The sequence below is a fragment of the Motacilla alba genome, chromosome 14 (genome assembly GCF_015832195.1).
Source record: "Motacilla alba alba isolate MOTALB_02 chromosome 14, Motacilla_alba_V1.0_pri, whole genome shotgun sequence".
Taxonomy (NCBI): Eukaryota; Metazoa; Chordata; class Aves; order Passeriformes; family Motacillidae; genus Motacilla; species Motacilla alba.
In genome coordinates, this window is record NC_052029.1 from 3,330,697 (window position 1) to 3,357,699 (window position 27,003).

Consider the following 27,003-nt stretch of genomic DNA (forward strand, 5'->3'; position numbering starts at 1 on the left):
GCTGTGGTTTATTTTTTCTTTGAGTGACATGACCATACTTTCTTTTAAAACTCAGTGCAAATAAAATCTCTGGATTTAATATTCTTTTTTTCATTTTTTTCCTCCTCTTTAAATTTTTTCTTCCTTTTCTTTGCTATTGAATAGGGAAGTCACTTCAGGTCCTTGCTATTTAGTATTCATTTGGGGGTGGTGTCTGCAAAATCCTCTTTTTAGAAATTAAATATGGCTCTCATATTATAGAAGGTACTTTGAATCTAACACAAAATCAAAAGGAGTCAGTAATGAGATTCTTGTTGCATTTATACACCCATTGTTTCTTGTTTGAGTAAAATTTAAAAAAGACTTATTTTCTTCTCAGTGTTGGGCTTTGCACTTGACAATATAAGCATTTTTTTTGTATTGTGTTGCTATTTCTTTGCAGTGATGTGAGGACTGGTATGAACACATCTCTTGTTCAAGAATTCTTGTCTTGTATAAAGCTGTTAGCATCTGATAATTTAATGTTAGTTTCTGACTATCACAGGCCCTCAGCCTGAATTAAAGGTATTTTTAGGTCGTGGGACTACAGGTATCAAAGCAGAAATAAGTGTAGGTATTTCTTAAGCTTATTATTATTAATAATATTTATTTATTATTTTGAAGTTCAGATATTTCACTGAGTGCTGCAAAGCCCTAAATCCTACATCTCTGGTGCATAGAAGCTGGAAAATGTTAAAGTACATATGGAAATATATTTCCATCATAATAAATCTTGCTTTGACTCATTGGTATGCAACCACCACGTAATTAAATGTAATTGAAGTGCTCTGCCAGAGGAGGTGTGATCCAGCAGTGATTGCTGCTCGTGTTCTGCTCTGCAGTGTGGTCTAGGAGCTGAACTGAATTGTGTGTTTGACCTGCACAAAATGAGCAGCAGCTGCCATTTTATCCCACTACACCTGCATTTTAAATGCTGCTAATTAGTCAATATTAAACTAATAATGAAGCAGCAATGGACACTGCTGAATATATTCAAGTAAATGTTGGATTTTGGTGAATGTGCATCGTACACACACTTACCACAGAGGCAAACAATTTCCTACCCTGGTTTGTTACTAAGAGCATTCAAGGATTCCATGTGTTCTTTCAGTGATGTGAGACATCTCTGAATTTAGTTTTTCTGTGGAAATACTGCTGGACCTAACCAAGTAATCTTCTGTAATTAGTGAGGTTCTCTATCTATATCCTCTGTGTAGTTCTTGTAGTCTGTTTGTTAAGATGTCTTGGACTAAGTTTGTTAATTCATTAAATTGGACATTCTTGTGCTGCATTTGAGCTGATTGAAACAGGAAACTCCTGCTCTGCACCAGGAGTGCAGAGTCCTAGACTGAACAATGTTGGGTGTGTATTTAAAATGTACTGTTTTTTCAGTTTTGGGCTGCTGCAAGCTCTGACCATCACTGAATTTGTTGAAGACTGAATTAAGGGTATTCTTATGTCGTGGGACTACAGATATTTCAACAGTAATAAATGTATTTCTATATCTATCAATCTAGGAATGGAGAAAACTCCCTCTGTGGCTGTGTTTTCACTGGCAAATAGCAAGGCCCAGATAGTGGATCTTTAGAGCAAAACTAATTATTGCTAATGGGTCACTGATAGCACTGGCTTCCTTCAGAAACACTGAAGCACTTGTTGATTCACCTCACATCAGCCAGTGTTTGTTGGGGTGAAAATAGCCTTTCATTCCACTGGGAATGTGCTTTGGGTGGAGGGGACTCCCTGCAAATTGCTGTAGAAGGAATCCAAAGATAGGCTGGTTTGAGAGGGATTTAATTACCAGGAGTCACAAATGGTTCATTGCCTGATGGAAATGAGCAGTGTAATTGCAAATCTAATCTGTTCATGCCTGGAACTTCAGCAGCCCTAATGCCTGCAGTGGAAATTGCACCAAGTCCCCTTCCAAGGCAGGCAATGGTATCAATTTGCTTGATTGATATCTTCCTCTTGGCCACAGCTCTGTCACTGAGCAAATACTTCTGACACTGCTGAATTAGTTGAAATAATGATGGCTATGTTGTGTGGCTCTGGGAAGTCAGGTGATTCTAATGATGACTCTGAAATATTTGGAAAGAAAAAAAAAATCCAGTGCTGCCCTCAGAGCTTTTTCCTAGCCTATAAATACTGGAACTTTATGCTGTGTTATAGCTGTAATGCAAATAATTCCAGAATTAATATATCCAGAAGAAACAACATTTGTAGTGAAAAATACATATGACAGAGTGGCTTTTGACTACAGTATGCTAAAAAGGGTGTCAATTTTACTTGGCTCTATCATAATGCACAAATTACCTTCTAAAGAAAATTACTATTTCCTGTGTCTAAAAAATATGCTTTAAAGTTTGTTTTGCTATTTAAAGCATTTTTTCCCCTGTACTGTTACCTTTTTCTGCTGTAATTTAACTGGATTTTGCTGCTTCTCATTCTTAAAATATATGGGCATTATGTGGACAAGATCTGTCAGTGTGTGCCTTGAGATCTTAAAACAATTTTGGAGTGGTGATCAAAAGAGGTAGCATATGCTTCCCAGTCACTTTGGATTAAATATGCTGATTTCTGAATGTCAAATTTGACACTAAAGTTAGATGGGAAATGAGCTTCTATTCTGGGGAAGGAAATGAAAAATCTCCCTGAAATCTTCTTGACTTTAAGCTGAGGTGGTATCAGTTGTGTAGCCATGAGGCTGCTGAGTGAGGTAACTTTTATCGTTCCCTTATTCACAATTCACTGAAGACTCCTTTACTATTCCAATTAAAAACTCCAGCACGTGAAAGCAATCAGTGTTTGCTTCCATCCCAGTTTTTCCAAGCCCTAGGGAAGAGACTGTATAGTTCTTGGAGATTTACTCTGCCTAGAATACAGTCATTAATAAATGTTAATTTTCCCGATTTTCTTTTTGAAATGTAGTGGAGTCTTACTCCAGCATTCATCCTAAATAAAAGCCAGGCAGAGATCGGTGATCCTCAGAGCAATCATAAGTGGAATCTGGAGAGCAGGAAGTCCAGGTTTGGCCTGTGTTTATTTAATTCCTGTCAGGTACCTGAATATATCTGTATACCAAGCAATGCCACTCATCAGCTCTTGCAAGCCAAGGTTCCTTATAGCAGGAAATGCCACACATTATATAAATAACTAAACTTGGAAAAATATCTGAATCTGGCTCTCTTGTCCCTACCCTGGACAAGAAAGAAGCTCTGGAGTCACCTGGTTATTCTTGAAGTTCTATTTTCAGCCCAAGACATAGCTCTTAAGCAGGGTTTCTTTGGGCTGTAATTAGCAGGAGTTTGACCATTGTGATAATAGCTTGTTTATCACTGCCCTATTATCTCTGTGAAGAGGGAGGCAGTGTTTCCTGGGGCATTCTGGTTTTATCAGCTGTATTCAGGGCTCACTGAAGGCTCAGGCAGTAGCACACCTGCACACTCTCCCAGAAGTCCAAACTCTGCCCTAAAACTGGCCTTGCTAAGATCAAAGATAGGATTATTTTCCATTTTCCTAGCCTGGCATGCTGCTTCTCGTGATTCCCTGCTGCTCCTGGCATCTGGAATTGGTTTTTGGTCTGCATAGTACAGGGACAGCTCAAATGGAATGGGAAGAAGGGTGTGGAGCACCAGCCCTGGGCTGTGATTTACCTGCTCACAGACAGCCTGTGCTGTCCTTGCTGAATCATTTCTCTGAAAAAGCCAAAGAAACTCATGGCTCTGGGAACAAAAAGGGAAGGCTAAAAGCAGAATGAAATAGTGACTAAATGTCATGGATGAGCACTGCAGAGCTCAGGCTGTGCCCTTTTACTGAAGGGTCATGGCTGTCAGTGCAGGAGGTGCCTGTTGGACGCCTGGGTGAGGCTGAGGTGACCCCAGACAGCCCCTGCTGGGTGTGTGATCCTTGGGGATGCTGTGTGATCCTTGGGGATGCTGTGTGATCCATGGGAGTGCATCCATGGGAATGCTGTGTCCATAACTGCCCCCTGCACAGCCCCTGTTGGATGTGTGATCCATGGGAATGCTGTGTGATCCATGGGAATGCTGTGTCCATAACTGCCCCCTGCACAGCCCCTGTTGGATGTGTGATCCATGGGAATGCTGTGTGATCCATGGGAATGCTGTGTCCATAACTGCCCCCTGCACAGCCCCTGTTGGATGTGTGATCCATGGGAATGCTGTGTCCATAACTGCCTCCTGCACAGCCCAGAGGACAGAGGGTAGAGCAGTGCTCTGCCCATCCTGCTCAAACCTGAAGCCTTGGAGAGGTGTAGTTCTGCTTTTAGTCTGGCTCTGGGGAGGAGCAGCCTCTGCTCCTCTGCTCCCCTGTGCTTTGATAGAGCAGCATTGATTTTATTTCTTTTCTTTTTTTTTTTTTTTCTATAGATCTGCATTTGCTGTGCCCTTAAAGCTCATTGACCCATGATGTCTTCTGAGGGGAGCCCTCCTGCTTTCCGCAGACACTCCTTCATGTGGCTTTAAAATTTGTTTTGCCACACTCAAGAACTTTTTTATTAGAGAAGGGAAATTAAAGTACCTCATTCCCAAACCTGGAGCTGGCAATGCATGTGGAAAGATTCTGAATATTTGATATTCATTCCTTGGCCTCTTTGCTTTTATTCCATAACCTGGGGCTTTCATTGTTGCACATTTTGGAAGGAAAAGCAATTTGGAGTCAGCATATAATTTGGATGATATTATGGACAATCCCTCTGAAACCCTGCAGTGGAGAGACAGTGCAGGGGGATGAACCAAAATTAAGTAGAGAGAGCAAGTGCAGGAGGTTTTTGTAGCCACCAGAGGCCAGTTAATATCTCCTGGTCAGGGGCAGTGCAGGAGAGCAGGGATGGTGGTACAGCCATGCCTTCCCCAAAGGAGAGGCTGTTTTCCCTGGGATGAATTCTCCAAGCTCAGTAACAGCTCTGTGGAGGCAGTTCCCTTTTCTGTGCTCCCCATGTCCTTACTGTGATGTTGTACTGGAGGATATTTCAATAGCTTTTATTTTTTATTTTTTACTTTATTTTATTTTATTTTTTTTTTTATTTTAGAACATGGTGATGCTGATAAAGTAGGGTGGACTTCTGCCTTTTGATAAATTCCTACCACCACCTTTTTTTTTGGTGCGGTTTGCTATTCAAAGCAGTAAAATCGAGCCTCTTCTTAGGGGAAGACTCATTACTATAAAACTTGATTACATAGTGTTTGTAGCAGAAGTGTTTTATGGGTCAGCAGGAAAAAAAACCAATTATTGCAGACTCCTTGCCACAGAGCATGGCTGAGTTGTTGTGTTTCATCAGGTACAGTGTGAGCCATTCAGTCATCTCCACAAATTAGACCCTCTGCAAAAGGAGTTTTCAAACCCAGCATGTAGATTTTGTATTTGGTTAGAGGAGATAAAATAGTTGAGTTTTAAGCCAACAATTAATAATAATATGGTTTATGTTTCTCTCATAAATACATAAAATCTAAATTATTAAGAAACTTAAGCTGTATCTTTAAAAGTGATCTTGATATGTGAGGTTTAAAATCTCAGTGGAAAGGAGATGATTTTTTATTTCTGAGTCACTTTGCTCCAGATCTTCAAATGTATTTGGGAGCCTTATTGCTGCTGACAGTAAGACTAGGGTTTAATACCTAATTAGGTAACAATCTTTGTATGGAGTTCTTACCTGCAGAAAAGGTAAATTAAAATCTAGATGAAAAGGAAAAAAACTTGAACCCATATGGTATAAAAACTGACTTCCTACTCATACAAAACCTAAGATTTAAGGCAGTGCCAGAGCCTTTGCAGTGTTTTATTGGATTCCAGAGTTCAATAAAAATTGCTTTTTTTCTACAGCTCTGGTGGAAGGAAGTACAAACACTGAGGCTTCAGTAGATGTTACATAATTTTGTCCCTTTTTAGACTTCCTCAGCGCTGCATCAAGGTGGTGGACTGGAGGGAAAGGGGGTAGGGATTCCTTCTGCAGGTGTCTTAGAAGAGGGTGAGAATTCACTTCCCCCACTGGAAGCAAAGCCATTCCAATATTAACAAATGATCTGATGTTAACAAATTGCTTTAATTCTGATAGCGAAGGAAAATACTTTAATTCTATAAGCTTTTTTTTTCTCTTTTGCTGTGACATAATTGTATAGAAAGACTAAATAATTCACCTGGATCTGGATAGATCAAAACTGGAAATTTGAAGCCAATCAACTCTTGGGATGGGACAATGATTTTCCAAAAAGTCTTTCCTAGGACTTGTATTTAGGGACACATTAAGCTCACTCTGAAATTTGAAGTGTGATTTAAGATCTGGAAGCTTCAAACAGACCTGAGTCCCTGGGTGAGGGATGCTTTGTTAAATCCAAAAGCTAATCCTCCAGATGCTCCCTCCCAGAATGTATTGATTTTCCTTTAAGGAGCTGGCATGCATCCCTGGGAAGAGGCCTTTGCTCATAAACCTTGATCAAAGGCATTCTCTGTGGTACATGCAGGTAAAAATTCTACAGAGGCTTTTCTGTCGAAACCACCAGACTGATTTATAATTTGTCTACACACTAGTGGAATGATTAACCAAAAAAAAAAAAAAAAAGCAGAAAATACTTCTTTTTCCTTTCTTTCAGTGAATGGGATTTGCACAAGAAAATCAAATCAAGCACAGAAAACATGCAGCTGATGGCTGAGTTATTCACTGCAAACCCTCAAAATTGAATTCAGGCTAAATACTTATGTAAGACAAAGTATAAAAGCTTTGTCATCATCAGTAGGCCACTGCATTAAATAAAAACGTAGTTTCTGAGGTTGGACTTCCACAATTCAGCCACTTTTGAGAGTGTTATTTGTAAGGTTTCCCATATGCTGACAGGAAGGACCCTCAGCTGTAGGAGAGCATTTATTCATTCTAAGACAGGAAGGTTTGTACACCTTTAGCATCCCTAAATCTCTGTTGCATATTCCTCCTCTTGCAGAGATCAGGGAGCTTGAAGGGGAAGAAAAAAAAAATGTTTTTCTTTGGTGCACTAGATCTCTTATTTTGATCAAACAGTAAAACCCGTCCAGAGAATAATTTACAGTTCCTTTAAGGAGACAGGTCTTCAGCTCTTTTTTACTTCTTTATCAAGTCTGTAATGTTGCATTTGTTTCTCAGGTTGGACTGCAAGTTCTCTTTCTGCAAACCATGGAAAGGCAGCGCAGAATATAATGTATGATATATGATTTTAGAGATTCTGAGAAGGAAATGCTGAATATTTTGCCCAGTGCTACATAGACCCAACACAGCTGGGTGTGAAAGAAACACAACTATGAGAAGTTCTTGCACTTAATACTGATAAAGATGAGCAGTGAGTAAAGGAAAAGGGAAGCCCCAGCTGCATTAACAAGGTCTGTGAGTAAAACAAACCTGCTGGAAAATGAGAAGTCAATCAAGCTATTTGTGATAATCATTGATTGATGTGAGTGGTGTTTTATGGGAGGTGGTGCCTTGGAGTGGGAAGCTGTTTAAAGGATTTCTGTCAGTGCTGCTTGCAGGTTTTTCCTCTCGTGATTTTTAAAGCTGAGTCTTCTTAGCCATTTAATTTTTGGGAAAATGCTAACATAGGTAAATGTCTGAAAAAAGAGCTGTATTTGAATCACAGGCTGGATATTTGTGATTTGTTAGATGTTGAAGTTACAAGAATATGTAAAACTAAGGAAAAAAATAATGTTTCAGTTTCCTGACCCTGCAGATCAGGGAAGTTAAAGAAACCTATTGTTCTTATTTCTTCTGAATCTGTTGCTGTTCATAAGACACAGCACTGCCAACAGATGCAGCAGATCATCTTTAATGTGGTCCCTGGGTATTTTTAATCTAGACACCACCAGTAAGCCCCTTTTGATTTTCAGCATAAGGAAAGCTAAAGAGACACTGATAAATGCTGCCCTAGCAATACCTGGTTACTGAGGAGACAAGGGAAAACTCAAGGATAACTGTGCTATTTGAGAGGGCAGGAGAAATCTCAGCCTGTCACAGCTGATGGTGAAGTTTTATTTTTATTCTGCCCATCAGCATTTGTGTTTTCATATTGAGGATTTTGTCTCTCTTACCTCCTAGGCTGCCATCTCTGTTTTTCCAGCCTTGAAGAAGAACATAAAACATGCTGCCTTTATGGTTGGCCAAAATTGCAATATTAACAAGGAAGTGTGAGTGAAAATGCCACTACAAATGACAGGTATTGCTGTCATTTAGCTTTTGAAGTTGTTACACTCCTGAATGAGGAGTAGCATATGCTCCTGTTACCTTGAAGTGTCTTTTCTAAGCCCCAGTTAAATCTGGCATCATCTGTTTTCCAGCCCTACAGTCTTAATTTGATACCAGGCACATTTTCATCCCATCTGAGTGAATGTGAAAATATGAAGAGGAAGAGAATGCCTTAGGGGAGATTTTCTATTTCTGGAAGTAATCTCTGTTGATATATTGTGTGAGCCTTCAGAGTAAAGACAATTGAAGATGGGGAGTGGGTGATTCCTTTTTTCCCCCCCTACTTTCCAAATTTTTTTTTACAATAGGCAGGACAAAATGATCAACCTATACAGAGATCCTGCCTTGAGAAAGGTATGTGTTTTGTATATAGGCCTTTTTCCAAAGGTGATCAGACTGGATTTTTTGTGTTAGTTTTGTCTCTTTTTTAAAAAATCTTCTCAGTACTATCATAATGAGGTGCCATAAGAACTTATGAACTGGTTTGTTATCTGGTGTTGCTCCATCTACAGCCAACAAGGCTCTTGAACTGATTTTGTCATGAGCCTCCAGGAGAAGTTAAAATAGAAGTGTAGTGAAGCTGCAGGGTACATCTGGTTGAGTTTGTGGCTGTTCTGAGGAGCATCTGATGTTGCTGTGGGAACTCTCCATTAAAACTCTTGGACTTTACACTTTCAGCACCATTGCCCCACTCATCTGGAGGCAACAAGAAATGCAGGAATTCAGGTCTGTGGGTTGGTGTCCTTTTGGGCTGTTAGTTAATTTCTAGCATTTTATTAGTGACAGAAAAGTCATCAGTAGAGTGGTGACCTGCAAGAGCCAGAAGCACAGAGAAACCAGACAGACACAATAATGGATTTTAGGGAACTTTCCTTACAGTCTTGGCCATGCAATGTAATAAGCAAATAAAAGGTATATTTTAGTTCAATTCAAAAGTGATACATTTTTCATGACAGAACTTATGACTTCTGTGGAATGTAACTTTGAGAGGCTGATGTCTAATATTTCAGGATTAAGGTCTTGCCTTTAAAGCTGCCTCACAAGGTACTGACTTTCCAGTAAAGACACAGAGTTCAGCTTTAGTCTGAGTTTAAAAGATAATCTTTGTGGTTTTCAGATGCAAACCTTTTGTATGAAGATAAGCTGGCTGTGAGAAGGACACCCTCTTGGAGGAGTAGACTATTTTCATAACTTAGGACTTTTATTTATCTAAGGGAAGGGAATGTATTTATTTAGTTGGAAAAATCACTTTAATCTCACCTCAGTCACTTTAACCCATAACGTTTCCCCAAGGTTCTGTGTTTTGTGCACTGTAGACAGCTGAAAAAAATAAAATCATATTTCAGTCTGTAGCTAATACCAGTCTCTGCAAACTTAGATTCAAAATGATATTTGCCCTACTGTAAAGCACCCTAAGGGTTGTTCGGTAAAACAGGGTTGTGTTTGCAGCCTTCTGGGGGCTCTCCAACTCCACTGCTCAATGATCAGGCCAACAACATCCAGGAGTTTGCTGCAGCTATAACTTGAGTATTGTTTCCATTGATTAGTGCAGGTTGGGCAGAGAGCACAGTGATGCAGATATTAAAGCTGGAAAATGAGGTTGGAGCCCAGCTGTCAATAGCAGGTGGGCTGTGCTCCTGTGCCTCGAGGATGCCATGGTGATATCATAGAGATACAGCCATTGATCATTGGAACTGGGCTCCTTCAGAGAAAAATGTAGCAAGCTGGATAAGCAGGCTGAGATTTACTGCCTATGAACATCCTAATTCTGAAAGGTCTCATTTAGAGATTATTTAGGATCCAGCGTGAAGCTGGATGGATCCAGCATGAAGGAAAGACAGAAATCAGTGGATGCAGGTCCCTGGAGTGGGAGCAGTGTCCCCTCCAGAGCAGGTTTAGTCACTTACCCTAACACAACCCATTGACCAGATTGTTTGCAGAAGGAAATAGCTCACCAAAGCTGACATCTGCCTGGAGTGCTCATGGCATTAGCAGTTTCCCATGTTGCCTTTTCTTGTTTAAAGCAAAACTCTAATCCCAACACAGGTGCCCTCTTTGTGCTTAAATATCTCCACCTGAAAGAGTACACAGAGCACCTATATTATTAGAAGTATTCAGACTTTTCTAACTGCTGCCTTGAGCTATTTTGAAAACATGCTGAGATCCTGCTGTTGTTGAAGTGCCGTCGTGTTTTCTAAATAAGGATTCCTGAAAATGGGAACAAAGTAAAGAAATGCACTCTAATACAGTCAGGAGGATCCTGGTAATTATAGGCCAGTTAGCCTGACCTCAGTATCCAGTAAGGCAATGGAACAGTTTATTTTGGGTGTCATCACTTACAGGATGGCCAGGGTATCAGACCCAGCCAGAGGGGTTTAGGAGGGGTAGGTTGTGTTTGACCAACCTGGTCTCCTTTTATGAGCAGGTGACCTGCCTGGATGCAGGAAAGGCTGTGGATGCTGTATACCTGGACTCCAGCAAGGCCTTTGACACTGTCTCCCACAGCTCACTCCTGGAAAAGTTTCAGCCCACGGCTGGGACAGGAGCACTCTGCTGGGCTCAGAACTGGCTGGATGGTCAGGCCCAGGGCGTTGTGGTGAGTGGTGCTGCATCCAGCTGGCAGCCAGTCACCAGAGGTGTCCCTGAGGGCTCTGTGCTGGGACCAGCTCTGCTCAATATTTTTATTGATGACATGGATGAGGGGATTGAGATTTTAATTGGTAAATCTGCAGACAACACTGAGCTGGGAGCGTGTGTGCATCTGTTGGAGGGTAGGAGAGCTCTGCAAAGGGACCTGGAATGGTTGGAGGGATGGGCAGAGTCCAGTAAGATAAAGTTTAATAAGTCCAAGTGCCCAGTCCTGCATTTTGGCCACAATAACCCCCTGCAGTGTTCTAGGCTAGGGATGGTGTGGCTGGACAGTGCCCAGGCAGGAAGGGCCCTGGGGACACTGACGGACAGCAGGCTGGACACGAGCCAGCAGTGTGCCCAGGTGGCCAAGATGGCCAATGGCTCCTGGCCTGTGTCACAATGGTGTGGCCAGCAGGAGCAGGGAGGGCATTCTGACCCTGCACTCAGCACTGGTGAGGCCACACCGCGAGTGCTGTGTCCAGCTCTGGGCCCTCACTTTGGGAAGGACGTTGAGGGGCTGGAGCGTGTCCAGAAGGGGCAGCAAGGCTGGAGAGGGGCTGGGAACACAAACCCTGTGAGGAACCACTGAGGGAGCTGGGGGTGCTCAGCCTGGAGAAAAGGAGACTCAGGGGTGACCTCATCACTCTGTACAGCTCCTGAAAGGTGGCTGTGCTCAGGTGGGGCTGGGCTCTTTCTCCAGGCAGCACTGACAGAACCACAGGACACAGTCTCAAGCTGTGCCAAGGGAAATACAGGTTGGATATTTGGAAAACGTTTTTTACAGAAAGAGTGATAAAGTTCTGGAATGGCTGCCCAGGGAGGTGGTGGAGTCACCATCCCTGGGTGTGTTTAACAAAGCCTGCATGTGGTACTGGGTGCCAGGGTTTAGTTGAGGTGCTGGGGCTGGGTTGGAGTTGATGATCTTGGAGGACTCTTCCAACCTGTGATTCTGTGATCTGACTGTGCTGGTCCATGGGTTGGAGCATTCAGAGTACCGTCTCTGGTGATTCAGCTAGGTCACATAGAGCTGCTGATATCTTTGTCTCCAGAGGTCACCTTCTGAGCCTCAGCCTCAAAGCACATCAAAGACACTGGGATTCACTGGAATGGACACATTGGTACAACTGCTAATTTCCCATTAGTGAAGTGGCCCTCAGTAACTGGTGCTCTTTAGGAACATGGGTTCATCCATTCAAAACCTTGTGCTGCAAAAGCATCTTTGAATTTATTTTCTTCCCATGTTTTCTTTTTCTCCCTATTAAATTATTTAGTTGCTCTTAATTGATGTAATTACCGTCTTTTATATTTCTCCAGCTCCTGCAATTCTAATTTAAAAATCATAGTAAATTAGGTGCATGTACCTGCTCCAGTACTTTCTTTTGTACATTTGCTTGAATTTTTACCTTGGACTTCTGGGGCCAAATTATCAGCCAGTAGAAGTTTCTGTGACTGCCCCTGTCTTGTCCTAGTTCTACTCTTCCACAAAGCAGGGTCACAGTCCTAAGGCAATTTTCCCAACAGAATTGGATGCTTTCAGACAGTAATTGCAGCATGTAGGCGACAGGATAACATTAGACAAAGGGGAAGTCCTGGGCTGTCCTGGCACTGTTTGGGTTAGCTCAGTTTGCAGCCTCACCTGAGGTGTCTGAATCAGAGGCTGTGAAGTGGAAATCTTCTAAAAAAGGTTCTTGTGTTCTGAATTGTGCTGTTCCTTTCTTCTGAGTCAGCTGGGAGAAAAACACAGTGAAAAAAATCTGTCTTTTTTTCTGCCTCCTCATTCTGGCTCCTCTGGAATCACTGAATGCGGAGACTCTTGAGAATGAGAAATAAGAAAAGGAGAGTTTGCCCTTTTTTGCATACCTAAATCAAATAAGGATTGTATTGCTTCTGGGAGTGCAGAGGAGACTGTAGAGGATCTAGGGTCTCTCTGTGATGGTTTCCAGGGTAATTCAGCAGCTCCAGCTGTTCTGAGTAAGGTTCATGTTGTGAGTACTGTGGGCTCAAAGATGCAGAGGCAAAATTCCTCAAATACCTTTTGCTGCTATCGAGTGGCAAGGGTTTACAAGGACATTTATAGTAAATTCTAACAAGTCAGGTTGTCTTCCAGCTGCTTTCCTTTGTGGGTCTGGTACTTCTGCAGCTTGGTTAAGTTCAGAGATCTGTGCTGGGTTTGTTACCTAAATCTATGTTGAGACCATCGTTTCTCCTCATTGTACTGACACACATTGTGTGTCTTCTGGTCCTTTAAAAATATTTTCCCTGTTGCATTTCCCGAACTCTCTGGACTACTTATGCTTTTCTTGTTACCTTCATCTTAAATTTCCACTGAGGCTGCAGCACTTAAATGCAGTAGTTTGTGCAGTTAACATCTGAACCCGAGTCCTAAAGCATTTGAGTTCACTATATTTAGGGTAGGAATGCCTGCAATCTATTTGAAATTTACATCTTAATTATCAAATCCAGTTTATTTTCTATTTCCCAGGAGTTTTTCATGTGTGCTTGTGTGGCAAACCTTAAAGGAAAAATAGAAGATTATTTTTGAAACACATTCTTCATGTTCTTTGTCTTCGAAAGTCAGAAATCTCCACAGATTCTCTCACTCATTTTACTTATGTCTTTATTTATACTTTAAAAATATCTTTCCATCTTTTAGCGGTAGTGACAACTTCTGGCCTGTTTTTTTCTCTGCCCTGAGATTTGAAACAGTTTCCAGTAGCTTTTATTCTGTTTGCAATGTTTAATTTCAACTGAAACCCTCGGTTACTACAACCCAAATATTTGTATAGGAAGAAACATCAGCACACTCAAGACAGATTTTTTGGTTTTTTCCAAAGCAATAATGCAAAATTGTGTGTGGGCCAGCAGCAAGGGAGGGTAAGCAAAGTCTTTGCCTGACACTTCTGTGAGTGTCAGAGTGTCAGGCTGGATGGGCTCCTGCTGGTGGGGAAATTAGGGAGAGGTGCTGGAAAACTGCCTTTGCTGGAAAAATGTCAGAGGGCAGACACAGCTGCTGTGCTCCATGCAGGGAAGAGCATTTGTGGTGTGAGGAGCATTTTCTGCTCTGTGGGCATTCAGAGAGAGATGGATTTCTTCTGGAGCCTCAGAGAGTGCCCCAAAGCCCCTGGGACAGAGGGAAGGATCCACGAGCCAGCCCTGCCACCCCAGAGAATAGTTTGGAGGCAGCTGGGGGACACAGCTTGGCCTTGCAGATGCCCCTCCCTGCACACCTGTGCCATGGGACATCGGGGTCTGGGTGTGGGTTTGACATCTCCTGCAGGGGTGTGGGCTCCTGCTGTGCTGCCACCACACCTGCCCCACACACATCCATCCCTTTGGCTGGAGATGGAGGACTTGCTTGCTTTTTCTCAGCTTGCTTTCTCTCAGCTTGGTTCTTCTCAGCAACCAAGCTGAGTTGCTTGGATGTGGCATTCACATTTTCTGAAAAATCCCTTTGCCCAGGATTTTTCTCCTGGGAAGCTGAGAAGCCTCAGAGAAGAGGAAAACAATTCTTCTCTCATTTGCTTCTCCTGTGCTGTGCTCATGTGGAATGTGCTTGGAGATTGTTCACCCACAGGTGATTGTTCCATTGGGTTCTGCTGTGAGTTGTTTTCACTCTTTGGCCAATCAGGGCCAAGCTGTGTCAGGACTCTGGAGAGAGTCACGAGTTTTCATTATTATATTTTAGCCTTCTGTAAGTATCCTCTCTGTATTCTTTAGTATAGTACAGTATTCTTTAATATAATATAGGATCATAAAGTAACAAATTAACCTTCTGAGAACACGGGAGTTGGATGCATCATTCCTGCCTTCATTGGGGCATTCCCTGCAAATACAATACTTGGGTTTTCTCACCTGTGGCTCCAGTGAGAGATGTAGGGATTTAAGGCCTTCATAGATAATGAAGATCTATTGGATTAATCCATTGGTATTCTCAGTTATACAGAGAAAAACCACTGAGTTTTATCCTAAATATATACATTCCAATGTAGGTCTGCTGTAACACTTGCTTTGTTCTTAGCAAATGAACCAGTCTTAAAAAATGGCATCAAGTCATGTTAGTAATGCCAGTTCCTTATAATTTTGTTTTTACCATGAAATTTCCTTTCTCTTGCCAAAGAAACTTCAGTGGAAATTGGGCCTTCTCATGTTCAGGAGAAAACAAATTAGTATAAGTAGTTGTTCAAAGTAATGATACAAAATACGCCTTTAGAACCAGCTGTTTCCAGGCCAGAAGTGAAACCATCTCCTTCTACTACATGAAATTATCCACAAGAAACTTGCCCTAAACAAGCTAATCTGTCTGTCTGTGTCAGAGTTAAAGGCAGTGGAAAAAAAAAGTGCTCTTGGAGGTTGAAAAGTGCAAAGCAAATGTATGTGACAAATTAGCTTGAATCAATGTACTTAACAAAATTTTGCCTTGTTATCATCTTGGTTTACTAGATATGGAGAGCCACTGATTGCTTTCTGATACATGAAAATATTAAATAGCATTGAAACATCTTGGTTTAGAGTATAAGACAAGACTTTTCACTTTTAGTCTCTTCAGATGTTTTTTGTTTCAGCATTTAGATTTAGAAAGAATTATCTTTACTGGGGTGTATTCTCTAAGGGTGCCTGAAAATTTCTGTGTAACTTTTAACACTACTAAGAGTAATTTATCCAGATTTAATGCAGCAAAACTTTCACCATGTATAAAGATATCTAAATCTGTCTTGCTCCAAATCACATTTCTAACATTGTTCTTGAGGGAAATATTTTGAATAAATTTGCAGAATAAGTGAGTGGTTATTCAGGGAATCTCCTCTAGGAAGGAATTACAAGGGGCAAAACTGAAACTGGACAAAATCCCTCTGAAGGTTTCTGGCAGACCAAAGCCATGGCAAGGTTTAATTCAGTTTCTCAAGTGCTCCATTGCAGCAGCAGAGTCACAATCCACAGGCAGGTTGGGCAGGGCTCTCCTAGGCACTGCCTTTTAGGCTCAGCTTTGTCCTTTCTCCAGTTTGCTAACGGTTCTGAGCAAATTGGCTCTAATTACTCCAGGTAATTCGAGTTAATATGTCACCTCCAGGCTGCTAATCAGTCAGCTCTGCATGTGTTCCTCAGTGATTACAATTGTAAGTAAGAGCCTGGCTTTGTTGCTCATCAGAATACCTTATTTTCAGCATCTGTGAATTGTTTCACTGGGAAGTAGAGGCTTCTGTCTGTGGGACTTCATTTATGGTAGCTCTTGAAGAATTTATATCTCAGGGCATTGATTCAGCAAAGATGCTGCCTGATTCTAGATCATCTGATTACATTTTGGGGCAGGTGTTTTTATTCTGGATAATAGCATTTATAGAAAATATCAGCTGTAGTTATTCCTTCTTAACGTAAGTCTTGTTTTTATTTCCCTTTAGACAAGCTCTCTGTAATCTCTCTGGCAGAGATAAAGGCAGTGTGAGATGGGTACTTGCAGAATTTTGGGGGGAAAAATTAATTTGGGCTCAATTGTGCAATATTTGCTAACAGAAGTGATCCTATTGAAGCCACTTACTTGTTAATGAGGGCTTTGAGTCCAGCCTTCAGATCATGAACAAAGGAGTGTTTTATTTGTTTGAAAACCCCTCTGCAATGCCACGCTCAGAACAAAGGGGAAATGAAATAGGGAAATGTTCCCTCTTGCAGGTTTGTGCCACTTCAGCTGACACCTGCACAGCACCAATTGACCAAACTGCACTGGCTGGTGCAGAGGTGAGTGCAGTTCAGCTGCCAGTCTTTAGACATGCACAGAAATTCCAGATCAGAGGCTTTTCATTGAAGTGCTTTTCATCATGCACATCAGTAAGTCAGCATTAGCTGCAACCCTGAAAACACAGCAAAAAAAGCAAAAAGATTACTTCAGGAGGGTTTCCAGGCATGTGGGTGCTTTGTTTTGGGGCCTGGCTGAGCTTGTAAATCCCTCCAGTACAAGACTCTGACATGTGGGGGGTATTTTGGGAGTGGTAAGAATATTCCTGCAGGAAAAGATGTGAACCAGCTGGCTTGAACCCAGCCACAGTGGGGCCCTCACAGCTCAGAACCAGCTCCAGTTCAAATCATTCAAGAGGGTGACTCTGCCTTGACTCCAGAATAGAAGAGATGAAACTTTGCTCTGGGTGGTTTAGATGCACTTTGACTCTCCAGAGAGCAGGGGAGAAGGGAATGATGGCAACCCAATAGAAAAGGAAACTGTGGCATGTTAAGGTGGTTATGACTGAAAGCACAAACCTGTAGAGCAATATGAACAGTATTTTACTGGGAGACAAAACTCAGATGCTTTTGTTTTGTGGTGGAGGAGGGAAGGGTGTGCCTGGGATGTCAGGGTAGGGGTCAGGGCCTTACACTGAACTGACATGAATTCTGCTTTGATTTTTCTAGAGGTTTTTTTCTGTAGGTATCTGTATGTCATTAATTATAATTGCTTACAAAGCTGCTGGAGGCAGGAATCAAGCCTGGCTAGAATCACTCTGGAGTAGGTTCACAGTAATGGTGTTGAAGTCCCAGCTCAGCAGCAGGTGCAGGCTGCAGGGCAGCTCTGCTGGCAGGGTATTGCTCACCTATTGTAGAGCCACAGGATGGTTTGGGTGGGAAGGGACCTTAAAGGTCAGCTTGTTCCACCCCTGCCATGGGCAAGGACGCCCTCCACTATCTCAGGAGGCTCCAAGCCCCATCCAGCCTGGCCTTGGACACTTCTAGGCAGCCACAGCTTCTCTGGGCGCTCTGTGATAGAGACAGATCCCTGTGGATGCCATCCCCTCCTTCCTGTGTGTGCCAGCACAACTGGGGGCCCTCTCCAGGCGTGCTGAGGGTGCAGTGATCCCCCTGTCCATGTGCTGGTGCCAGTGCTGACCCCAAGGAACAGCACAGCTCCCTGCTCTGCACTCGGACATCGAGCCATCGGCCACAGCTCCGAGTTGTGAGGCCACTCATTGAAGCCACGTACTTGTTAATGAGGGCTTTGAGTCCAGCCTTCAGGAACAAAAGAGTGTTTTCTTTGTTTGAAAGCCCCTCTGCAATGCCACGCTCAGACAAAGGGGAAATGAAACAGGGAAATGTTCCCTCTTGCAGTAGCCCAGGTTTGTATCACTTCAGCCAGTGACCATTGTGACCATCAGCCAGCTCCTTCTCAACCCAGTGTCCCTCTGTCAAATCCATGGCCCTCCAGTTCAGAGGCAAGGATGTCATGTGGGACAGTGTCAAATGCCTTGCACAAGTCCAGGGAGGTGAATATCAGTCACTCTCTCCTAATTTACCAGCTCTGTACCTCCCTCAAAGGCAGCCACAAGATGTGCCCTCAGTGAAGCTGTGTTAGCTGTCACCAATCAGCTCCTTATGCTCCATGAGACTTGCTGTGCAACCTCATCCAGCTGCTAAATGGGGTCGAAAGTTTTGTCCCTTTCCAGAGCAATAATAAAGCTATAATGTGCTCCTGAATCTCAGGAGAGTGTAAAGTCTAATTTGCTTCCGAGCTCGGATCGAAGGTGGAACCTTTGCTGAACTGGAAGGAACTGAACAGTTACACTCAGCCATAATAAATCTGGCTTTAGTTCATATTAATAGATTGAAAATTGACTGGTCTTCTGAGGGAGAATGCTGCTCTGCTGTTGAATCACCCTGAGTGTTTATATGAAACCAAATTTGAACAAACAAACAGAACCCCACAGTGCCTGAAGCTGGGATCAAAGGGCTTTATGGCAGATCAAGCCTCATCAATGTGACATCAAGTTTTTGCTGAGAGCCTGCTGTTTGTCCTTTTTCATAAATTCTTACCCTGTGTCTGGATATTATGGCTGATTCTGACCAAATAAATCCTGTGAGTGATTCAGTATTGCCCAGAATTGGCACCCATTACTGTGGGATCATGGCCTCGCTGTGTGCTTATGGTAATTGATGCCTGGTTTAATTTTTGCCTTCTTGGCCTTCTCCAGGTTTTCATGGCTGCTATGATGGAACGAGTGTTGAACTGCATGTTGGAAAGATTAGGATTCAAATTAATCAAACACCTTATGTTAGTATATCTGTGGGCAGGAAGGGAGGGCAGGCAGAAAAGCCCCAGACTTGAGTGTGACATTAAGATTTAGGAAAAAGGAGTTTTCCTGAGTGTTGCAAAAGTTGAGAGAAATTGATAGCAAAATCAACTCTGAACAAAAATAAACAAACAAAAAAGAAGGCTTGGCAGTCCTTTCAGTGCCAGTATTGCTTTAAAATTAGTTTTGCAAATCTATATTTAATTGCACAGTTATTGTACTGTGTGCTAAACAAACACTAATTATTAAACATGGGATTTATTGAAGTGTAATAGGTATTGCTAAAACTCTTAATTTACTTAGCCTGAGTAAACAAATTCTAAATGATCAACATAGCTTCCTGTACAAGAGCTACTGCTGCAACTAATACCTGCCAGCATCCAGGAGCCAGGATTATAGAATAGTTTCCAACAGGTATTTTATTCCAAGACATACCTCAGGAATATGGGCTTGTCTATGTGATTCATTTTAAGGTCAGGATTATTAATGATTTGTAGAACCTTGTGCCTTATACACTCATGCAGTTGCCATCTAAGTCTTGAATGCAGCAAGTGAAGCCATAGGGGATAAACTGAGGATTTCTTTAATTGAGCACCTTGCTTAAACACCCTGGTTAAGAAGGCTCTTGGCAACAGCACAGGCTGCAATTGGAAAGCAATGATCATTTTCCTGTCCTTTCCCCCTCTGCCATCTTTGCTGGCATGGAGAGACCCAACTGACACAATCACAATTACACAGTGTGATGTAGTGCAGTGCATTCCAAGCCTGTTGTATTTTTGTTTTAACTGTCCTCGGAATTAAAGGTCAACCTGCAACTCAATAAAATGCACTTTTAGCTTTCATGAATTTGGGAAAACTGAATGTTGTTTAAGTGAGCTCTTCAAGTCAATGCCCACTTTGATTTGAAAACTGTAGCTCAACTAAACATGCCCAAATAGCTCGAATTCTCTCTTGAGAAATTTGTCTTGCAAAAGCTTCTTTTGGGTATGAACCCTGAGGAAAATGTCTGGATTTACAAGTGTGTGTTACTGATGGGAAGTGGAAGCTGCTGTTCAAGTTGGGAGCCTGGCAGAGAAGTTTGTACTCAGATTTCTCCATGTACTTAAATCCTTCATGGAATATCACCTGATCTATTAGGTATCCACAAAGGATCACAAATGCAAGTCTGGGAAAATATATGGAATATGTTGAGAGAAAATATATGGAATATGTTGAGATCTTTCTAGGAGCAGCATCTGGGCATCCATACTTTCTGCCAGAGAATCCAAGACTTGCATCCTGGAGATAAAGGGAAATGCGAGGCTTTTTTTGGAAGAGCTCTCAAACAGTCCCTGACAGACTTTTATCTTGGGTATAAAAAAAAGCCATCAATAATTAGCAGGCTATATTTGGAAAACTCAATGTCTGATGTAATCAGAAGGCTTGGCAAGGAAGAAGAGAGTTTGCATTCTGCCCAGAATAAATATAGCATTTCTAAGTGCTTTGCATCTTCCCTTTGCAGTAGAGCTTTTTGTCTTTTAATCCTGCTTTTAAAAAGCAGGTTTGAAGATATTCTCCCTTGAAGTTTTTCTTCTCTGTTTCTCACTAGGCTCTCTGAATTGCTTTTTTTTTTGTTTAGTTTGAGAGTGATTTTATGATATCCTGAAATGAAGCATCCTTCTGAATTAGTCGAGACCCAAAATACCATGGAAGTGCCTATAACTGAGCTTGCAAAAAGGAGGTAAGTTACCTGGATAAATGCTTTACTGATTTGAGACCAAATGTTGGTAGTAGTGAGCTCTAAGTAGGTTTGAACTGCCTTACAGTCGATTGCCACTTTTTATTGAGGTGTTCAGGTGAAGAACAAGACTTTCAATGCAGATCTTTGGACCCCCTCAGTCTCAGGCACTGGTGGCTCATGTTTTTTGTACTCACTTTACAATTTCAGTATTTGCTTCATTTTCTTGTGTCCAAACCTCCCAATTTTATTTTTTTTAACAGATCTCATTGAACATGGATATTAAGAAGATAAACCCCTTACCTACTCCTCCTTTAGGCCAAAGGAGCAGGGTCAGAGCTGGTGTAATTGTTAAGAGTTTGAGGCAAAATTGGTTATTTATTCCTTCTCCTGCTAAACTTGAGACTTTGCCTTGTTCTCTTCTTCTGTTCTTAATTCTTTTAAGACTTGCTGTCTTTATCTGCACACAAGACTTTTGCTGGCTGAAGCAGCTTGTTAATCTCTTTGGAAGACAGATGGACAATTAGCTTTGAAGGAAAAGGAAATCACAGCTTTTGAGATTGTAATCTTCTTTATCTCTAGATTAACACAGGGAGAATTCTTGCATGGAAAGGGATCTATGTCAAATCCAGGAGATAACTAGGAGTAGCCATTGCTATGTTTTTCAGATGGCAAAGTAATTTTGTGATTATTCCCATTTTTGTGCGAGCCAGGGTGCAGCATTGCTCAAGAAAGGAGGGTAGCAGAAAGGATCTTGAGAACACCCACTTTTCTACGCATTCTACATAATTAGGTCAGAAATAGATTTGTAGAGAATTCTTAAAACTTAGCAAAAGGTTCATATAGTGTACATTTATATGTAAACTTTCGAGATAGGAAATACTAACTTGGGAATATTATAGAATAAGACAGACATTATTAAAAAAGAAACAAAACTAGAAACAAATTTTAAACATAGTCTTACAAATAGGATGAAATATTTTAGAGAAATAAAACTATTAAAATTACATTATAGTAAGACCTACAAGGAGTAATTTTGAATGTTTAACTTTACAACATTTACAAGATAATGTAGCTGAAACTGATAAGCCAAAAAACACTTATGATATATTTTAATTAAGAAATAGTTAGCTTCTAATTGTAATAGCGTGATTTATAACATCTGTATTGTTTCACCCTTCACATAAAACAAAAAATAGAATAAAAGTTTTTAAAACATCTCTCAGTTACCCCATCTCTAAATAAAAAACCAAACCCAATCCAACAAAAAAGTCCATTTGGGACATTCTACATAATTTGGTGACAAAAAATCCATTTGGGACCTCAAGGGAAAAGTGGGAAATGTAAATAAGGAAGAAGACGTGGTTCTGTGAAGGCAGAGTTATCCCAACAACCACAAAGGGTGCAAATTGTGCTTTTAGGAGACATGGATACTCCAAACAAAGATAAAAGCCAACACAAACCTGTGTAAATCAAACCAAGTTAGAACTGAGTGTTAGGAACTGTTCCTGCCAGCTCAGAAGAGTCACAAGCCTGCCCTGGCTGTGGTGGCTGTGCCTCAAGGAGGTGACATCACAGCCACAGGACTGGAGGAGCTGCTTGTGATACATGGAAAATGGTGCAGGTGTCAAAATAAATATCTTCTGTGGCATTAAACAGCACTTAGGAGCTGAGGGATGTCCCTGTAAGCTGTAGGTAAGAGAATTTAGGGGGCCTTATTCTTCTGTGAGCTATCAGATCTCAGTAAATCACCCATCCTTTCTGCTCCTTGGTTTTCCTTTATGTGAGTGTGAGCAGTGGTGGGTCCCTCCTCAGAGTGACACAGGGGCAGGAGGAGTGCAATGCAGGGTGTGGAAATGAGCCTGGCAGTTCAGAAACTTCTCAGAACCTGCATTGCTTGGGAGTAACCAGCGCTCCTCCCCCTGGGAAATCAGCAGCAAAGAGAATTAAGAAGAAAGTGAGGTTTAAAGCTTCTGTTGGATGAACCAGTTGTCAACACTTTATCCTTGGCTAAATTCATAGCATCCAGCCTTTATTTGATATTCAAGCAACCTTTGTTTTGCACCATGCCAGAAATTCCTTTAATAAGATGTGGTTCTGCTTTCTGTTGCTTAATGGGGTTGAGTGAAGTGGTTTCACACTATTTCACCTACAAGGTGTAGAAATATGCTGGATAGTGATTTCACTCTTGAGGGATCAAAAAAGCTGAGAAATAAGCTTGTGAGTGTGCACCTTAACTCCCTAAAAGCAAAAACAAATTAAAAAAAATCCAAGGAAATTGTTTTTACATAATATGTCTTCAGAGGAACAGCACTTTAGCAATGTGCTCATGCAATTCATCACCGAGGTGACAATACTCTAATGATTTATTAGCAATACATCACTGCAATGTTTTCCCACCAGTGATGTATTGGAGATCATAAAGCACAGAGAGGGACAGCAGACGTGCAGACTGAGTGCCTGCAAAGCCCTGCCCAAGCCTGGTCCAGTTATTTTATTGAGAGAAGTTGTCAGCAAGAATGCTGAGATTTTTCGTGCTGGGGAGGGGGGGGGGTCTTGCCATGAAGATTCCTGGATGTGATGACAGCTGAGGCCTGCAGGCTCTGGATCTGTCTTCAAACAGTGCAGAAACTCTTGATAAATGGTTTGTTGACTGATGGTCTGGGCCTTAAAGCAACTGTAAATGCTTGGGGTTATTTACTTTTGGTTTGTAGTGCCCCTGGACACTGAAAGGCACCAGGAAATCTCTTTGAGCCTTGACATCTCAGTGTGCAAAGAGTGGGCCATGTGACAGTCTCACAAATGTCATGATAGGAAAAAGGTTCTGTCTGCATGGCAGTGCTGCTGTCCTGCTGTCAGCATGGGGTTCCCCTGTGTTGTCACAGGCCTCCTCTCCCTCTCTGGAGATCACCTTAGAGGTTGTTCAAGGAAAGTAAAATACAGCCTTTTCTCACCTTCCTCATTTCTGCTCCTTATCCATAGTGCCAAGAGTAGACTTGCAAATGAAATAGATTTGATTTGATTTGATTTACCACCACCTTGCCCATCCTTCAGCATTCCCTCAGAATACTCTGTGAGCCCAGCCTGGGTAACCTTCACCATCACCCAGGAATGAGGGTGCTTTTCTCCAAGGGCAGCGTGTTGCAGGGAGGTTTCCTGCAGCAATTCCTCAGCTGATGTGCTCAGAGCCAGCTCACTGCTACCTGATATTGTTCCAGCTGTTTGTTTTCATCTCTTTGCAATTACCTCCTCACTTCCTGGACAGGCACCAGCTTTTCCTTTGGGTGGGAATAGGAACAGGCAGCTGTTCCTGCTTGCAAACACTGCAACAATACAAATTATGGCAAAGCTCTGCAATTGGCTTGAATTCAAATTGGGTTTGACTTCAAATTTTTGCAGGGCTGAGTTGATGCCTATATTGGATAGAAAGGGGAGGTGGTGTCAATAATATGAAAACAGATTTTTCAGTATTTTGTGAATCACTTTGCTAGGATGAGATGTGTTGTGAACCTGGGACTCCCAGCCATGGATCCATCAAGGAGGCTTTAACCCCTTTGAAAGCTTCCTTGGCTATTTCTATTTCTGATGAGAGTATCAAGGCATTTGATTCAACAAACACTCTGCCTGAAGGCAACAGTAAAGCATAACCCACTTTATGATCAAGAACAGAATGCACAGAGCTCAGCAATGGCTGGAATTTTATTAGGTTTTATGAAGGCTTCACCATCTCTGCAAAAGACAACGGGGGGCAGAAATACTCAGCTTGAAGCATTTTACAAATCTAGAACCAAAAGCTTGGCTCTACAAATGCAAAACCCTTCCACTGCCTTCCCTGGACCTTAGCAGTGATGAAGTTCAAGTGATGTTGAGTGAGGATCAGCGTGGGCAGGGAGGAGTTTGGTTGAGTTTGGAGAAATCACAAAGCCAGAACCACCCTTTGGTGTGTATGGGAGTCAAGAGCCCAACCAGAATCCTGCTTTGTGCCCCCTCAGCCCCTGCTTGGGAGCTCATGGTGATGGATACAGCCTAGAATCAACTAATTTGTCATTTTATTGGAACTCCCATGTGCAATTTAATGCCAGTTTAGAAGCCACATGTCTGTGGAGACTGAGCTTTGCCGGTTTGGGTTTTTGTCTCTGCTTTGCTTGATTTTTGTTGTGCAAATGCATTTGGATGGAGAATTTCTGGCCCTTCTGCTGAGCAGCCTGCCCTTGTCTCCTTGGCACTGTGGGTGCTGTAGATGTGTTTTGCTTTCTGCCTTTTTGAGCAGATTAATTATCTGTAATTCAGAGTGGATAGACTCTTAAAGCATCAGCTTTACTGGAATGAACCTGCTTGAAGCACAGCAAAGTGCACTTATCTCTGTGCTAGCACCAGAGCTCTTCAGGGCATGTAAAAAGCTGGGGTTTCTCAACCTGATCCAGATCAAATCCTTCCATTTAAATACTTCTCCAAGCCCTGCTGCAAAGGAAGCACCTCTCACATCTGTCTGGAATCCAAGCACCTTTTCAATATCCCAGAATGGAAGTGAGATTGTATGGGCTGGACTGTGAATGGCCTCAGAAGCCTTTTCAGCCTCACTGAGAGGCACTTTGAGCTCTAAAGGCTGTACAGACTATTTCCTGCAGGTGTTACCCAAAAAGCAGCTGACATTTGTCTGACTTAGCTTGATTTTTCAATGTGTTGGTTCACACCTGTGGCTTTGAGGGTGAACAGCAGCTGAATTGGGGAAATAAATGGAGGCTGGTGCTTATTTTTGGCCCAAAGACAGTCCAAGTATCATAATAAAATAGAAATATAATACAATATATAAAATAATATAAATAATATAAATATTAAATATATAAATATTATTAATAAAATGTATGTATAATATGTAATAGAGAATATATATTATATATTGCAATATATTATAATATAATAATATATTAATATATATAATAATATATAATATAGTACCAGAATAATATATTATATAATATTATAATATATAATATATAATTATAAGCTGAGTTGCATTTCAGCTGTATCCAGAAGATAGAACCAGGCAGCCTTTGTGTCCCAGACCATGTCAGGCACTCTGTGCCAGGAAAGTGAGCCCCAAAACAGAGGCTGCAGAGTAAGTCAGGAGGAGTGGATTAGGAGAAAGGTTTTTACTCAGAGGAAGACAGACAAATGAAAGGATCAGCCTCAGGTTGTGGAAGGAGGCTGAGGCTGGGAATTGATGTCAGGTCTTTGGCATTATTGACACGTTCACTGGTTCAACAATGGCTCCTAGCACAGAACCATTGCTCCCTGTCCTGCAGCTCACCAGTTCAGTGGAAGATGTTAGAGAAAAAAAAAAAATCTCTCAATTACTGTTCCTGCATTTTCTCCTACGAATTCCTGAAGTCCCATTATAGAGAAAATGCTGAGGCCATCATTAAGGTTCTAGAGAGAAGAAAATATGAACATGCGTTTCACTCTTAAGAACTTCCCGCTTTGAATTTTTCTTTTGAAAAAAGATTTTTCCTCTTGCCTTGGTGGGAAAATAGAAGCCATCAATAGAAGCCTTTTTTTCTGTGTATCAAATGAATTTGTATCCAAGTAAACCTTTTGCACCCTGAAGCATAGAATTCCACAGTGCAATTGAGGGCAGCACGAAGCAGGATTTGTTTACTTCAACCATTCATGCTGATAATTTTACTACTTCCTCTCTAGTTTTTGTGTTGATAGACAGAGTGAGCAACCGTTTTCCCCTTGTCTGTGCTGCTCCCAGGATTATATTCCTCTTTGCTTTGCTCCCTCCAGGATGAAGTGAATTTGATTTAAATATTCTTGGGATAATTTTGATTATCATTGTTGTTCTGCCCTCTACTTTATTTTTAGTCAATTCTTTTGCAGAAGGTGAGGAACAAAGCTGCACAAAATGGTGAAATTGTGGACTCACTGTGGATTTATTCAATGCCATAATGATGATTTCTGTTCTGTTCTCCATTCCTTTCTAATAACTCCTAACATGCTATTTTCTTTCACTTCTATTGAGCATTGAACTGACACTTTAATTGACCTATTATAGCTTCAAGATATCTATTACTTTTCCCCAAATGCTAACAAGGTGCAATCCAGGCTGGCTTTTCCTCTTGTGTGCATCACTTCCCATGGATCAGCACTGTATTCCATTGCTTTTTGCTCCCACACTCTGGACCCCTCCAGTCCATTGCCTGCCCTCTGCAGTCGGATCTCACCAGCTTGGAAGTCTTGCTAAAACCAGTTCTCTTTGTCATCTGGTGTCACTGTGATATTTTATGAAAATCCTGTCGCTAGGATTTTCTTCTGAGAAGCAGAGGAGCCTCAGAAAAGAAATGTGAACACTAACTCTCTGCTGCTGT

General features: G+C 41.7%; 1 protein-coding gene and 1 long non-coding RNA gene across 16 annotated transcripts in view; both read left to right on the plus strand.

Moving 5' to 3' along the window:
- The window catches only part of RBFOX1 (RNA binding fox-1 homolog 1), a 1,167,310-nt gene that overhangs the window by 20,724 nt on the left and 1,119,583 nt on the right, over positions 1 to 27,003 (plus strand). The gene's annotated exons all lie outside the window — the stretch shown is intronic.
- Positions 1 to 27,003, plus strand: part of LOC119707046 — a 53,010-nt gene that overhangs the window by 19,856 nt on the left and 6,151 nt on the right. Inside the window, exon 2 of the long non-coding RNA XR_005258667.1 lies at positions 20,534 to 20,635. This is a non-coding gene — a long non-coding RNA (uncharacterized LOC119707046). The remainder of the gene's footprint in view (positions 1 to 20,533; positions 20,636 to 27,003) is intronic.